The sequence below is a fragment of the Camelus bactrianus genome, chromosome 15 (assembly GCF_048773025.1).
Source record: "Camelus bactrianus isolate YW-2024 breed Bactrian camel chromosome 15, ASM4877302v1, whole genome shotgun sequence".
NCBI lineage: Eukaryota > Metazoa > Chordata > Mammalia > Artiodactyla > Camelidae > Camelus > Camelus bactrianus.
The window spans coordinates 69970379-69984273 of record NC_133553.1 but is presented as its reverse complement, the minus strand read 5'-3'; the positions used below and the strand labels follow the sequence as shown (position 1 = coordinate 69984273).

The 13895-nt window shown below is 41.2% G+C and overlaps 1 protein-coding gene across 18 annotated transcripts in view; it reads left to right on the top strand.

Annotated features, from left to right (window-relative positions):
- LOC141573360 (uncharacterized) overlaps nucleotides 1-13895 on the top strand; it is a 149377-nt gene that overhangs the window by 96760 nt on the left and 38722 nt on the right. The gene's annotated exons all lie outside the window — the stretch shown is intronic.

The following is a 13895-nucleotide window of genomic DNA, read 5'->3' as shown; positions in this document are numbered from 1 at the left end:
CTTCTGAGTGTCTAGGGGAAAGAGGTTGGACCCAAATTAGTAAGCAAAATGTTCCTTGGGAGCTTAGCAGTGTCAGAAGTTGACTTAGCCTAGAATGTTCTAGGAACAGAGGAACAAATTGTGGAGGTTGGAGGGAGGGAAGGCTTCCTTGAGAAACAGTCAAAATGAGCCTGGAGGCAAGTGGGAAGTAGGAGCAGGTCAGGGGGCCCCTGAGGTCACTGGGGACCTGGGTACTGAGGTGAGGATGGGCGAGCAGGGTCGGGGATGGGGCTAGAACTCTACCAGGGAGCCTCTGAAGGGTTTGAAGTGGGGTGATGTAATCAAATTTATGCTTTGGGAAGGCTGCCTTTGCTCCGTGTGTGTGTGTGTGTGTGTGTGTGTTTGTGTGTGTTTGTGTGTTTGTGTGTGTAGTGGGGAAGAGGGGGAGGGTGCCACCAACTGGGGAGTGACATTAGAAGACCATTCACAGGCTGGGAGGCCACAAGTGGGAGAGGGGCATCGGGGCTGCTTGGGGACGGCAGGGGCAGTGTGGATGCCGGATTTCCTTATGGGGAGGGCTTGTTAGCTGGGCCGCCCTTGCGGCGCCTTTTGGCTTGAAGAAAACAGATGGAGGCCGCCAGGTGGACTTTCCTGTTCTCTTCTTCCCTGCCTTGTGTGATGATCTTAGCTCAGCCAACATTTGGAAGAGAAGAGCTAAGTTCCAGGGTAGCCCAGGACTTTGTTGAGCTGGTTCGAGTGAGATCTGATAGGATTTATGTTTGTCTCCAGATCTGCATGTTCACTTAGCTAGAAACGTCCTGTCTTTTGAATTTCCATAGGGGTTTTTACTCTTGATAAAGATTGCTTTTTTGGTGAGAGGAAATTTAATACAGGTGTTGTCCTTCTGAAAAAAATCATATCTTTTAAGAACTTTAATATTCAAAAAATAGGAATATTTAAAAATGATAAAGTAAGACTTTGGTGTAGTTTCTTTGGTTTCCTAGTTAATGTGGACTTAGAGCCTTTGCATTACTTTATAGCACATCCTTGTCAGTTTGTAAAGGGCTGTTAGTGAGCGCCCCAGGCCCCACCTCTCAAAACATCATTAAAGTTTGCTCTGAAATAGTGAGGTCATAAAGGTTTTGTTTGCAGAAGCCAAACACTTGGTTTATAATATGAAGCATTGCTCCATTTATAAAATAATAATAGGTTCAAAATTAAGAAATTGGAAGATAATTGAGTTTTTTAAAAGCTGAAACATAATCTTTCTTGTGCTAATTTTGAACTGGAAATTTCGAAAATAAAAATCCTACTGTAATATCATCTATGTGGAATACATATATGCTTTCCTGTTTGAAAAATAAGTGCGCAGTGGTTTTTGAAGTTAGGAGCATTCCAGCTCAGATACTGGCATTGATGGTTGCTGGTTTTCAATGGCAGAGCCTAAATTTGCCTTCTTTGCTTTTTTTTTTCTTTTTTTTTTTTTTTGTAGTGAGAGGGTTGAGTAGTGCTTTACCAGCATGATTTTGGGGCAATTTGGGGGCAGATATTGTGCACCAGCAGTGAGATATTTCCATGCATTTTATTTTCTGGACATCACCAAGGCACATGTGGGGTTTGTGCCTGCAGGCTGGGATGCTGCAGGACTCCCTGGTCCATCACAGTTTTGTCCTGGAGCTGCTCCGGTCAGTGAATGATTTTCTGTAGCTTCGAGGAAAAGTGGTCTGATGCACATGATCAGATGTGTACTTAAAGTGCTATTACATGAAATAAGAGAAACCTAAAAACATGAGGGAGGAGAATTGGCTGAGCTGATTTCGGTGGGGGGTCTTCTTAGGTGACTCCCTCCCCGTGATTCCTGCCAATATCTTCCCCAGCCCTGCACGGTAGTCCTGCCGAAGCAAGTATGCACTTTGCTCAGAAACGGACTGAATTTCCTTGTGCCTCTGTTTGTTGGCTTTTTTTTTTAAAGCACATCTTGCCCTTTGCTTAAATGCCATCCCTGCTAGTCACCTCTTACACTCATTTTTCTGGATGTCGTCGATACATAGCTGCTCAATGGGTGAACTGAATGTAGTATCTCCATGTAGTGGAACATTATTCATACGTAAGGGTGAATAAAAAGGAAAAAAAAAAATAAAGGGGAAGATGAAAATGGCCACCTGTTCTGGGAAGTCAACCCTGACTGCTCAACCCACCCTTTTCCCTTTGAATCCCCACCCCTTATGCTCCACTCTACTCTTTTTGATAGTACTTACCACCTTTTAATAAACTAACGTTTTCAAAAAAAAAAAAAAAGAGAGAGATGCTGATACCACTTCAACATGGAAAAGCCTTGATAATAGCACGTTAAGTGAAAGGAACCAGACATAAACGGCCACATATTGTTGACTTCAGTGATCTGAAATGCGCAGAATAGGCAAATGCAGAGGCAGAGAGCAGGTGATGGTTGCAAGGACCTGGGTGGAGGGGGATTAGGGAATGACTGATAGTGACAGGGGGTTTCTTCTGGGATGATGGAGTGTTCTGGAAATAGATGGTGGTGAGGGCTGCACAACCGTGAGTGTGCAGAAGACTCCTGAGCGCTGTATCTGGGAGTGCCTGTGGTTGGGGCGGCTTTATTTTGTTCTCACCCTGCAATGTGAACAGTCATCTTGTGCTGAGGCAGTTCTACTCCTGTGAGTGGTGAGGCTCAGAGACTTTGCAGAGTCATGTTTCTTTTCTCCCCCTTGCTGAGTGTAGGCAAAAAAGTTTTAAGCCTGAGAAAGTGCTCCATCTGCAGAAATGTCTTTCAGTTTTGCATGGTGTAAAAATTTTGAGAGCTTTTTAATTGTTGACGACAGTCTGTGGGGGGAAACAGCCCGTGAAGCCTGGGTGCGACCTGGAAGAGCCGCTCTTCCCTCCCTGACAGGGGTGGGGATTTCACCGTCATTCAGGCAGTGAAGGGCCCAGACCCGTGAGCAGAGTTGACAATCGTGAATATTTACGTGTATTCGCTGCTTCATCTCGGATATTAATTTCAAGCTGAGTCAGTTTGTGGCGGCAGCCTCATCCTACATCAGGAATCTATATTATGTGCTCTTTGAGATGGAGACCAGACAGACTTTATTATTTAACAGTCTCCCTTGAATTGATATCTCAGATTCCTTTGTAAAAAGTAAAACAGCAGAAATACAGACGTCCTTTTATGCCAGTGTGACCTGGATCGGGTTTAGTCTCTGCGCCTTAGTGGCCTTAAGTGCGGGTGGCGAAGATGATAACAGTGCTTCCCTCAGAGGGCCTGGTGAGGGGGGAGTGAGAAGCACAAATTGAGGACTTACACGAGATGCTCATGAATGTCCGAAGTTAGTGCTCTCAGCCTGGTGAGGCCTCAGGGGCAGAGATGTCAGAACAGAGCATTCCTAGCCGGAGCTCGATCCGTGTTGGCAGCTGTTATGATCACTATCACCACTGTGGGTTATCAGGTAGTTTTAAGACTTGGTAATATGTATTCTTGAATAATGTTAAAAGACTAGACTTCTCAGATCCAGTTTACATAGTTTTCAAGATTTCCTCTGAGAAATGGATGTTTTATTCCCCATCAGAAGTCTGAGATGAGTCTCTAAAAAAATTCTGTATTCCTCCATCTTTTTGCTTTAATTCTCCATTTGTTAAAAAAAAAGGTTTTAAATGGAGTTACTGGGGACTGAACTGAGGGCCGCATACATGCTAAGCACATACTTTCCCAAATGAGGTATAATATCCCCCAGAATTCTTTTTAAACTTTACTTTCTTAGTATTCAGAGGTTAGAGGCCTCTAATTCTTTTTCTGGAGACTTGTCCATGAACCTGTAAATCTATTATTAATGGACAAATCTTGGTTTATTAAAAAAATCAATAGAATATTCTGCAATCCATCCAAAAGAAAATGCTCATTGATTTAAATGTTTCTCCTTTATGGTGATTTCTACTTTCTGGTCTAGCTTAATTTATTAACACCCATCCTCATCATCATAATGACAAAACTCGCTCTGAATGGACACCTGCCTAAGGCTAAAATGCTTTCCTCATGTTTTACTTCATAGCAGGTGTTTGAGGGTAGGTATCAGTGTCTCCTTTTTTGCAGCTGAGGGATTGAGAGATGGAGCACCTTGTCCCAAATTACACACAGCTGGCAGTGGCTAGCTCAGTGCTGGAACCCTGGCTGCACAGAATGCATTTTTAATTGCTCCTCTAATCAGCCTCCCTTTGCGTGGTTTCCCGAACTCCTGTGACTCAATAAATGGCCAATTTTAGTGATCTCAGCCTGATGAGGACTTCAAAGGAGAGACACCAGTGAGAATGTGAGACAGAGTGGCATAAATTAAAATTGTACATTTTTACAAAAGTTTTATTCTCAGGTAATGACTTATAAAGTTATTTTTTTTTAATTTTAGTGCTCTGTGAGCACTAAAAACAAAACATTAAAAATGATTATAGTGCAAAAGAGAAGTGGGCTTTGAAATTCCAACCATTGCTAGTGATGTTACTTGCTTTTCTCTAGTGGCCCTTATTGACAGAAATACTTAGAAAGACTGAATTGGTTTTATGTAGTCTTAGTATGGAAGAAAAGATTGTCAGTGAATATTGTAAGTAAAATCATTACCCTTTTCTTTCCTGATGATGAATAGGTAAGTTGTTTTTATGGCTTAAGTACATTTCCTCATTTGTGAAATTTGAGTAATATCGTTTTCCTTGTCTGTGAGAGTTAGACGCCTTGTATACAAAGCACCCAAAAGGTGCTTAATAAAAATGTGCTGTCACAATGACAGGTATTTTAGAAGGATCAACTCTGAATACTAAAGGGGGTGGCTTATTTCTGATGCATATTCAATATGTATATATATGATATATATGAGTATGGCTTAAAGTAACAAGGATTCATTTATTTTTTTTTTAGTGCACTATGAAGTTTTAATGAAATCTGTATCATTCTATTGAGACAGGGATTAGTTAAATTGCCATAAGCAGACGACCTTGAAGATTATTTACACAGAATGTGTATTGTTACAACTCAGAATTCATGTTGCCGTGTAACATCCACTCAGACATTTAAATTCGTGGATTCTGACCAGATCCATTAAGTTTAAAAAATTCCACATTTATCATTTTCAGGGAATAATCTTCTCTCTTTTGTGATTAAAGAAAATTTTGATTTTTTTCTTGCACTTTTAACAGGTTTAAAATATCAAAACATTGATTTGACATGTAACTTTTTTAATAGAATAAATCTCATGCTGTTTTAATATGTAAATAAAAGTTTTTGTATTTCAACAAACTTTTACGATTTCCTGGCTCTTTGAGAAGTATTTTGCAAGATACTTAGATTAGCTACTTTTGGAAAAATACAGACGTTACTTTTATGAATATAGGCCTAGTAATGATCTGTTGGTTTTTGCTACAGTGCAAGACATGAGGCCTAGGATAGCTTTGCTGCCGATTGCAAGGTGGACAGTTCCCAGGTCTCAGTCTCCCCTCCTGTAAACTGAAGAGGCTGGACTGGTTTCTTTCCTCCTCTAAGATGAGTTTCCATAAGCCTATGTCTTTTGTTTATATTCAGGAGTATTAGCAATATCAGATTAAATACTGAATACCCCTCCCTTACCCCGAAACAAAATGCAGTATGTGCTACAGAAGATTTTAGTTATCTGATTCTCGTTTCTGATCCTACAGACAACTTTGTGTTGCATGTTTCCCGGCAACCTGGAAGGTCTTTTTAGCCATAGGTGGCGCTGTTGCACCTTCTTACCTTCTTAATTTTCCTATTTGTTAAAGAAAGCTTAAACAACGTTATTTTATTTTGATTTCTTTGCTTAATGCTTCAGAATAGCACAATGTCCATTATGTCTGTCTACCTGGAAAAATTATTCTCCTTATATCTTAGTTTTATTCTGTCATCTCGCTGTGAACATCTCAGACTTGCTGTGCAAACAATGGCAAAATCGGACTTTTCTTCCAGTGCTAGAAACCAGTGAGCCGGGAATTTATAAAACAGCTAGAAGCGGCCTCTGGAGCACCTTAAAGCTGAAAAGTGTACTGGGTTCCCTGAGTATTGACCCCGCCGCTGTGTGTTAATTAGTGGTAGGAGATTTGGTACATATAGGAAGGGGTGTAGTTTTTTTGACGGGTTTGCGTGCACGCGCTGCCACTGAGCCACGTGAGCCTAAGTCAGTTCGTTCTGAGATTTCCCACGTCTGTGAGATGGGGATGCTCATATCTGCTTTGTAGAATTGTGAGAATTAGAAATTATGTAAAGTGTTTACCACAGTGGGTATGTCAAGAGGGCTCATAAACTTTAGCTACTTTTTTGTGAGAAGCCATCATTTGATAGTCTTTGGCAATTACTAAGAAACAGGAAAATAAGGAAAGCTGGTTTTAAGATGAAAGATATTTGAGGAGGTTCCATAGTTCCTATACCCATAATTTAGCATCAGCAAATTCAGAAGTGTTACACAGTCGCCCTGAACCAACGTTAAGCCACAGAATTTTTTGTTACTTCAAATATGTTGGGGCTTAAGGGGATCCAATACTTATACACATGTTGTCTCCAGCAGCCAACTGAGAGATGACAGAAAAGAGTAAGCAGGCGATATATGTCTTCTTATTTACTGATGAAGCCATGTTCTCCATGAACTTCAGGGCTGTGGGAAAATGCGTGTCATTATACTGTGTCCCAGAATTAGAGACTCACCCTGTCCCAGGTAACTCTGTGCCACAGCGAGCCTTCCCTTGAGAGGACCTGCTCCATCATGCACAGGGCTGTCCTGCCATGGAGCTGAGCATCCCGGGTGCTTCCCAAGTGTGGCAGCACTGGAAGGAAAGGAACGGTTTCACATACCCTGCTTGTCTCTCCGGACTCACACCTCACTGTGTTAGTGTGATAAAGGCTAACTGTGGGCCATGGGTCTGTGGTGTGGAGAAGCACTCTCCGTGGCCAAGAGGAGTGGGGAGGAGGCATCCCCTCCCTCAGTTTAAACAGGTGGTGGTATGGAACAGAAGGGTGCTCCCCAAGAGTTTATAAAAGGAGAAATAAGGATTTTCTTTGGGACTTAGTCTAGCCAGGAAACACAGAAGATGATTAGAAAGGAGACTTGTAAATCACTTTAATATTAAGTTGACATTTGTTGAGCACCAATAATGTGGTACATTCTTTTCTGAGAGTTTTACAGAAATGAATCCTTCAATCTTCTCAACAATCGAGTAAGGAATGTTTGATTTTTATCCCAAATTTACAGTGTGGAAATTGAGGCACACAGAGGGTAAGTAAGTTGGCCAAGGTCACAGAGCTAGTAAGTGGCAGAGCTGGTATTTAAACCCTGGCTGTCTGGTTTTGAGGCTCCCAGGGATGGGCTTTGGGTGTTTAGGGGTATCTGCATCCCTGGATCTCTGTACCTCTGTGCATCAGTTTGCCCAATAAGGACAGGGAAAGGAGAGTTACACAGGTGCTCACAGTCGTGTCTCAGCCACTGTCCACGAATGGTGCACCGTGATTAGCGTTAATAGTTTTCCAGGCAGTAGATCTGTTGGTATAACAGAAATTTAGTCCATTGAGTTAATCTAGAAACCCTTCCTGCTCTGCTTCTGTCCATGTTTGTCATGTTACTGCCTGCCCGTGATTAGGCCGTGGAGGAGAAACTGTACTCATGGTTGAACTCTGATATTTCAGTCTGGTTGATAGTTTCACATATTCTGTTACATTAATAAGTTAAGTTTCTAGTTATCTTGCATCAGTGTCTCGTGAGTTTGGTTAATGTGAAACCAGTCCATGGGAGCCTAGGGTTGCTGACGGTATAATTTCTGAGCACGTTTTGTCACTTCTACACGTGCAGTCCTGACGAGGATGTCCGCCTTCCTCACTGATTTCTCCCAAGAGCAGGGTCCTCTCCCACCCCCGGATGTGAGGCTGGGAGCTCTCTGAGTAGGCAAGTCAGCGGCCAAGTCCACCAATCAGAAAATGATGAAGTACCCGGAATTGGGTTTAATAGAAGAAAAGGTCTTCCAGGTAGTCCGTTGGGCTGTTTGAGTCCATTTGGTGAAAAGCTGTTCACTGTCTGTGGTTGAGCTGATTCTTTGCTGTTGAAAAGTCTGGATTAGATGAAGGGATTTTAAAAAGCAGAAAGGAGTGATTTCAGGTGGTACGTCCACACCGGTGAGAAGTGATGGATGACCGCCTGTGTGAGGCATAGACAGAGTCTTACAAACTTCATTAAACAGCTTTAAAAGCTCTTCTATCTGAGTGCACTTCATAAGGTGTCCAGATCATCACTGGTCATGCTGAGAGGGCAAATAACTGATGATGGCATAAAGGACACGGAGGCATCAAAAAGGTCTCAGTCATGTTCCCTGTTTAAAGGATGTGGCACAGTGTAATATATTTGAGCTGGTTTTTCACTGAACAATTTTTCGTGTTTTCTGGGACTCCCAGCTCCCGAAGTTTCCACGCAGCTGCATGTCCCCTCACTGCAGCTCTGTCAGCACTTGTCCTGGGCTGAAGTGATGTCACGGGGAACAGGACGGTCAGCGTCCCTGGCTCCTCCGAGCTCCGTCTCCTCATCCGCAGTGCTGGGCTTCTCATCCGTGTCTACTTAGAAGGGTTGCTGAGAACCACACGTGATGGTTGTCAGGGGTGATTTGTGGTTGTCCCTGTGTTTGACATATAGTCAGTATTCGATAGAAACACATGTTTTTTATTATACTTCTGGTTTCTACATTGCAGTGGTTTTTAGTCTTCATTTTTTTATAACTTTTTTTTATTTTTAAATAAGCACTTTTTGGGGGGGGAATTACTGGGGATTGAAGCCAGCACATTGTGCATGCTAAGCAGGTGCTCTACAACTGAGTAATACCCACCCTCCTTGTCTGCACTTAAAAATAAATATTGCAATACACAAAATAGCTCTTAAACACCATCATGGGACCTATTTTCTGTATAGACAATTGAATACATATGCTATTTCAATAAAAATAAATGTTGGGACATACCTTTCTGAATCTGTTTACTTGTTTAAAAACGATCATAGCTAGTGATAAACACGAGTCTTTGATCCAGTACTTCTTAGGGTATGCTTTGACATCATGGGAAATTACATTCTACAGAAAAGGCAAATTGGGTCTCATTGATATTTGGATGATTTAGCAGATGATCAAGTCTTTCAAAACTTGAAAGTTTTGTATTTTAAACTAACTGCAAAGTTATCTTCTAGAAGTTGGAATTCCTAAGCTTGTGAAGTGCTCAGTAATTCAGTGTGTTTTTTTATGTGTCTGTGTGAACGTGTTTGTGTGTGTGATTACAGGAATGTAGAAATAAGTTCCATGTAGCGCTCTGATACCTTCCTCCTCCAGTTCAAGATGTAGGCATATATTTACACAAGTAAATTGATATTCTTTAGTCATTTGACATATTGGTGGGAATACGAGGTTCTCACACTTGTTTCAGAAGGGTTGGGGAGCATCAGGTTTGAAAACAGGAGGGGAAAGAGGCAGGGAGGCACTTCACACTTTGGGCAGGATTTGAGGAACAGTAGCTTTTCTTTTTTCTTCTAAAGCAAACTGGTGCTGAATTGTAACATACTATTACTCAGAATTGCTTTTCTGATCAGATAGAAGTGCCTCAGAGTTTTCAAGGCAACATGAATGATGAAATCCGTTTTACGAGTTATCTTTAAAGTAGTGTTAATTTTCAAGTAAAAGGCTATAGCCTGTTCTTTCTTCGAAGGGTAAAAGACGTTCTCATTGATCCAAGTGCATGATCAATGTGCTTAGTTTCTTTGGGGTTTTTTTCTTTTTTTTTTTTTAAGTGCTTGTTTCATTGTAGTTTGAATGAATGTTTAAAATTTCTGAAATTTGTTCTTTAGAACATGCTGATTTATCAGAACTGTTAAAAACCTGATTGATCATTCGTCTTTGTTTGGAGGGGCACCCTTTTGATTTCTGTTGTCTGTTAAAGAGGGAAATTCTTCTTCTAGCCTGCAGATCATTAAGTGAATGGTTTGCAGTGTGCCTTTAAAATTCTTTGAATGCTTTGAGCATGCTTGTCTAGTGAATTTTGAATTGACTCATAGTAATGACTTTGCTTTGATTCTGTGGCTTTTGCTCCTCTCCACAAGAATTTGAATTCTCTGTTGCATTTTGTATACGTGTTCTTAACAGGGGAAGAAATTTTACATTTTTTACAAAGGTGGGTTTTCCTATCCCCTCTGAATGCCTTCTATAATTGATACAACAAAAATCTGTTATTGCAGTGCTTAATTATTTCATAAACTAATTTTTGGCTTAATCAGAAGCAATGAGAAAGAGTGATAATAAAAAATATGAAAACCTTCCTTCCTTTGAATAATAGAAATGAGGTAGTCAGGCTCATGCATGTTTTGTGCTTGACACACTTCCTTTCATGCCATTGTGTATCATGATTCAGAGATGGAGTTGCTTCAGGTTTTATAGATTTTTTTTTTAACATTTTTGTTGAATTCTTTCTCCAGGCTGATGTTTCCTGTTGGGTTTGTGGAAAGCGTAGAAGGGAAACAAATTCTTTGTTTTAATTTCAGGAGGCCTGAGTTGCTGATGAGAAAAGAGTTGAGGGTGGGCTGAGGAAAAGAGTGACACTCCCTCTCCTCCCGGCTGAAACTGATGAACAATGAAATCAATTAAGTGTATCAGTATTTGACCAATAGAATTCAGCGAGCCCAAACTGGCAAGTTATGCCCAATGGAAAGTACTGAATTCACCTGCAGAATTAGGTGCTTTGCCAATTAGAAGCAGCTTACAGCAATCAGAAAAATTAGTTCATAGGATGAGATATAAAAGAATGTAATATCTTCTATTTCTGAAACTTTTCTTTGTTAAGTTGTGTAGAGCTAAAATTAAGTTTCAAGCGCCAGGAGTTAAGAGTCTGGGTGGTTCTGTGGGATCGTTATTCAGGGATGTGTCTAGATCCTGCTAGAGTGTCTGAAGCTGGCAGGAAAAGACCCAGAGCTAGGATTTGTTATCCTAGGGTGTCCTCCATAATGGTTCCATAATGGTTACATGTGGGAGCCCAAGATTAGGTTAACAAATTGTAACAGACCCCAGCCGCCTGTCAATGTTCAGAAGAAAAATGTGTGCTTAGTAACTGCTTTGCAAGCAGGAGCCTGTGAATCTTCACTCCTGTCTCCTTGCCTTAAAAAGCAGAGACAATGCTTTGCTTGCATAGTTGATGCTTTAGATAGCACTCTGCTCATTTCAAAGCAAGGGCCCAGGCCCTCAGCTATAAAAGCTGGGCTTGTGTGCTTTTAGATAGTCTATTATCCCCAAAACAAGGACCTGGCTGGTCTCGTGGTCTGCTTTGTAATTCACATATCTAAAGAATGTATCTTATTCCCCTCACAGCATGACTTCCCTAAAGATACACTAAGCCTTTTTACTCATTGTGGATTCTACAATCTCTGTCTCCTCCCGTCTTTCCTCAAGTTCCTGTTTACTACCACACAACTGTTAATGACTTTTTCCTTTCGTTGTACACAGTAAATATAGGAGCATTTGAGAGGCTCGTGGAGTTGGCTCCCTACTCCTTCTCTTTTTCTGGACTTTTCCCACAGAATCTTGAATAATCATTCCGTGTCGGTACGACTTCTGCCATCAATAACCCACAGTTCCAGGTGAGAATGATGCAGGCTTTATCTCTCCTACCCAAGGGAGAGAGAGAAGAGAATTGAGATCTGCTGCCTTGTGGTCCCTTCCTTCCCCAGGGCCACTCCAGTTCACCTGCAGCTTTCTGGCCTCTGCTGTCAGGGCCTCTGTCCCAGGACTGACTGCAGCCATTTTTTCCCTTGCCAACATTTCCTGTGCCTTTCAGAAGTTGGTCTCTTCTCTGCAATTCAACCCTGGCAGATGTGATGGTAGTCAGCGTGCTGGTGGGCAGTCACCTGGGGACTCCCAGGAGCCATGCTGATTCTCCTGAGTCACTCATTCGGGGTTACAGAACTGTCGAGCACCGGAGGAAGCCCATTCACGTGAAGGCAGCGCAGCATTGCATCACTTTCATTTTATTTTTGAAATTTCAGTGGAGAAATTATTTGTAGCAAACTGTTCCAGTTTTTTGGCTGACTGCTTTCCTCACCACCATTTCCTTGTTCGATGTGGTGCTTGTTTTAAGAACCAGGTTTCTTCTCTTGTTATTTCTAGCAGGTGGGCTTGCCGAATCCTTGATCTGCATTTGAAGCAGAATGCTTCATCTTGATGTCAAACTGAATTTCTTCATTCTGAATATTTCGTATACAGTCAGCAACTGTTTCAAGTGAACTGCTCTTCTCCAATTTCGGTTAACTCACATTAGCTTATCTCCTGCTTTCATGCTGAGGGCAGTTTCTTCTTCCTGTAATAAAAGTTAGCAATTTGCATCTACTATGGGAAGGTACTGGCCCGAGGTGCTTTTGTTCTTAACAGTTTTAATACAATTCACCCATTAAAATTTACATCGGTTTTTACTCTATGCCAAGAATTGTGCATCCCAGTCAATCTTAGAATATTTTCATCCTCCTAACAGGAAACCCCGTATGCATAAGCACTCATTCCCATCTTCCCCATCCTCCCCCAGCCCCAGGGAGCCACTCTTCTCTCTCTGTGGATTTGCCTGTGCTGGACATTTCATGTAAATCGAGTCAATTCATGTAAATGGAACCATCTATTGTGACTGACTACTTTCACACTGAGTAACGTTTTCAATGTTTGTCCACGTTGTTGCCTGGTTCAGTACTCCATGCTTTGTTATTGCTGAATAATATTCCACTGTATGGCTGGGCCCCTCTGTTTACCCATTCATCAGGTGATAGGCATTTTAGTTGTTTCTTCTTTTTGGCTGTGATGAATAATGGCACCGTGAACATTCCTTTAGGAGTTTTTATGTGGACATTTGTTTTCAGTTCTCTTACGTGTGTGTCCACAGAGCAGAATTGCTGGGTCATTCAGAAACCAACTATTCAACTCTCTGAGGTCCTGCCAGGCTGTTTTCCAAAGTAGCCTCGCAGCGTTACACCTCACAAGCAAGGGCTGCTATCTCTGATTCCTGTGTGTCCTCATTAGTTCTTGTTATTCTTTTTTTAAATATAACCTAATGTAGTGAGTGTGAAGCGGTTTCTCCTAGTGGTTTTGACATGATTTCCCTTACAGCTAATGATTTTGAACATCGTTTCATTGTGCTTATTGGCCATTTGTATATTTTCCTTGAAAAATACCGTTTCAGATCCTTTATTCATTATTTAATTTAGTTGTCTTTTTTGTTGAATTGTAGGAGCTCTTTTTTATTTGGAGATACAAATTCCTAAACAGATAAATTATTTGAAAATATTTTCTCCTGAGTGTTGTTTTTTCACTTTCTGGATGGTGTCCTTTGAAGCAAAGTTTTAAATTTGATGAACTCAAATTTATCTCTGTTTTCTTTTTTCCTTGTGCTTTTGGGGCAATTTTTAAAATCTGAGGTATTTTATTTAAAATTTACATATAAAATAACTTAATTCTTAGGACCGTCCTAGGAGACGGGTGCTGTTGTTGTCCCCAGTCTATGGATAGGAGGCTGAGATGCAGAAAATTTCACTAACTTATCAGTGTCAAAGCTACCCAGTGCTGTGGGAGTTCAGAGCCTCATGATTGTCCCCAGCATCTGTGCTCTTCACCACCATGCTCCAATACGGCCTGGAATCGTTAATGAAAAAGTCTTTCCTTTTTGGTATCTTGTTTGTTTGTTTTCTCATTGGGAACCTCATCTCCTCATTTTCCTTGCAGAGATCAGTGTAGGTTTATTTTAGGTCTCATGTAGGCAGAAGCATTGCTATCAGTTAACTTCTTTATGACTCACTCTCCGGTGATGATTGTTGCTATTTGACCTAATCAAGTCTTGCTTAAGTCTTTCCTGCTCATGACACTAG